Below are 2,816 nucleotides of genomic sequence, written 5' to 3'. Positions count from 1 at the left end.
TACTGCTGCGCCACCGTGCCGCCCTTTATCGAAGCACTGCAATGGAATGGAGCAAGTCCCTACTCCATCTCCCTGTTCCAAAAATCTATTTAATATATGCTCCCTAGACAAGTGAAGTATCAGATATTAAACTGATACAAACAAGGTATTATTCTTGATCTTAGCCAAATGGCTGAGAACCAAAATTTGTTGGTTGCCCTACCGAGGCAGTGGAATGTACACAGTGAATGGTAGAGCTCTGGGGAGCAGAGGGATCTAGGAGTACAGGTGCATGGCTCCCTGAAGGTGGTCGCAGGTAGATCAGGTGGTCAAAAAGGCCTTTGGCACATTGGCCATCAGTGTTGAGTATAGAAGTTGGGAAGTCATGTTGCAGTTGTATAAGACGTTGGTGAGACCGCATTTAGAATATTGTGTTCAGTTCTGGGCACTATGTTATAGGAAAGATGTTGTCAAGCTTGAAAGGGTTCAGAGAAGATTTACGAGGACATTGCCAGGACTAGAGGGTGTGAGCTATAGGGAGAGGTTGAGTAGGCTGGGACTATTCCTTGGAGTGCAGGAGGATGAGGGGTGATCTTGTAGAGGTGTATAAAATCACGAGAGGAATAGATCAGGTACATGCATAGAGCATCTGGCCCAGAGTAGGTGAATCGAGGACCAGAGGACATAAGTTTGCGATGAAGGGGAAAAGATTTAATAGGAATGTGAGTGGTATCATTTTTACACAAAGGGTGGTGGGTGTGTGTAACAAGCTGCCGGAGGAGGTAGTTGAGGCTGGGACTATCTCAACATTTAGACTGGTACATAGATACGCGACAGAGAGGATGGGTAGTTCGGCTTGAAGGGTAGCCGGTTCAAATCCCGCTTGGAGGCATACTGTCGACTGTGTCCTCAACCCACCTTTGCCTTATGGACTGGTACCGCGATAGATAGATGAAAAAGGCATTTTTGTCTCTGGACACTGACAATGAATATGGATCATTTCATCATTTCATTTTTTCAGATAGGACAGGTTTGGAGGAATATGGACCATACACAGGCAGATGGGACTAGTGGTTGTCCGATGTGGGCAAGTAGGGCCGAAGGTCCTGTCTCCACATTGTATCACTCTCTGACTCTATGACAGTGTGAGGCGTATATGTGGAGTGGAGTTGGCCTCACATTGAGCGACCACAAGCCTAGCTGTGAGTGGGATCTCCATTCTGAACTGTGAGGGCTTGATATTTACCGCTGATGTTGGCGGAGGAGAGGATATTTGCCCAGGTGACGTAATCGGAATGGCATGCACTCCAGATACGGGGACATACACCGCTGGAGGGGTTAAACGACTATGCCACACTCTCCTGAAAGTTTAGACGTTCGTAATGACGGAAAATGAATCTAAAGCCAGCGAACCTCTGGGATTTTGCAACTCCTTTAAAAAAAAAAGATGCAATACCTTTGCAGAAGAATTGTGGTCAAGAAAGCTATTGATCTCTGGAACGGAAACATTCACATCCGCCTGGGCAAATGGGGACTTGTACATTAGCAGCTTCCTGGAACATGGTTTGCATAGTTTAGTGTTGCAATCAAAAGAAATGCTGAGGTGTGACAAGTTTCAACAGAAGGCATTGTCACTGAAAAAAATGACAGGAATTTATTGCAGTTGAGGATCCCCAAGAGCAAGGGAGAGCGGGTGATTGAGTTAATGGTTGTTAGAAGTGGTGATAAAAACACTAAAAAGCAGCGGGTCGATCAACGGCAGATATCCGGGTTCCATCCTGACCTCGGGTGCTGTCTGTACGGAGTTTGAATGTTCTCTCTGTGACTGCGAGAGTTTTATTCCGGGTGCTCCGGTGTCCTCCCGCATCAAAAAGACATGTTGGTTATTTGGCCCTCTGTAAATTGTCCCCTAGTGTGTAGGGAGTGGATGAGAAAGTGGGATAGCTTAGAACAGGCGTGGACGGGCAATCGATGGTTGGCATGGACTCGCTGGGCCAGGTGGGATCTGGAGAGAATTGATGAGAATGGGGGGGGGGGGGGGAATATGAACAACGTAAATGAGTGCTTGATGGTCAGCACAAACTTGATGGGCTGAAGGGCCTGCTTCTACGCTGGATCTCCCTCGACCTGTATTTGGGCCAGGACTCTTCAGTCTGAGGAAGCATCACCTATCCACAGTGTTTCTCCAGAGATGCTGCCTGACCAGCTGAGTTACTCCAGCACTCTGTGTCCACTTTCTCCAGAGATGCTGCCTGACCCGCTGAGTTACTCCAGCACTATGTGTCTGTTTTTTATAAACCAACACCTGCAGTTCCTTGTGTCCACAAAGATTGAAAGATGTTGGTGTTCAGAGAGACTATGCAACCTTTTACACAACTGAGAAGGCAGGTATGACAGTCATGTGTCTAAGAGGCTTTTAGTTGGCACAAGGATATGCAGGGAATGGAGGGATTATGGATCACCTGCCGACAGTAATGAGTTTAACGTGGCACCATGTTTGACATGGATATTGTGAGTCAAAGGGTATGTTCTGTGTCCTTAACAAAAATAAAAGTAAGACAGTAACATATTATTGCAAACACTTGGGGGTGGCACGGTGGCACAGCGGTAGAGTTGCTGCCTCACAACCCCAGAGACCCTGGTTCCATCCTGACTACGGGTACTGTCTGTACAGAGTTTGTACCTTCTCCCTGTGACCGGCTGGGTTTCCTCCAGGTGATCTCCGGTTTCTTTCCACACTCCAAAGACATGCAGGTTTATAGGTTAATTGACCTGTAATTTGGCCCTAGTACGTAGAATAGAAATAGTGTACGGGTGATCGCTGGTCGGCACGGACG

General features: G+C 47.2%; 1 non-coding gene across 1 annotated transcript; it reads right to left on the bottom strand.

Annotated features, from left to right (window-relative positions):
- On the bottom strand, window positions 1-184 carry LOC129705154 (U2 spliceosomal RNA). Its single transcript, XR_008724859.1, has one exon. It is a non-coding gene; the product is annotated as a U2 spliceosomal RNA (small nuclear RNA).
- Between the last annotated feature and the right edge of the window lie 2,632 nt (window positions 185-2,816).

The sequence above is a fragment of the Leucoraja erinacea genome, chromosome 1 (assembly GCF_028641065.1).
Source record: "Leucoraja erinacea ecotype New England chromosome 1, Leri_hhj_1, whole genome shotgun sequence".
Lineage (NCBI taxonomy): Eukaryota > Metazoa > Chordata > Chondrichthyes > Rajiformes > Rajidae > Leucoraja > Leucoraja erinaceus.
This window is presented reverse-complemented; position numbering and strand designations above follow the sequence as displayed.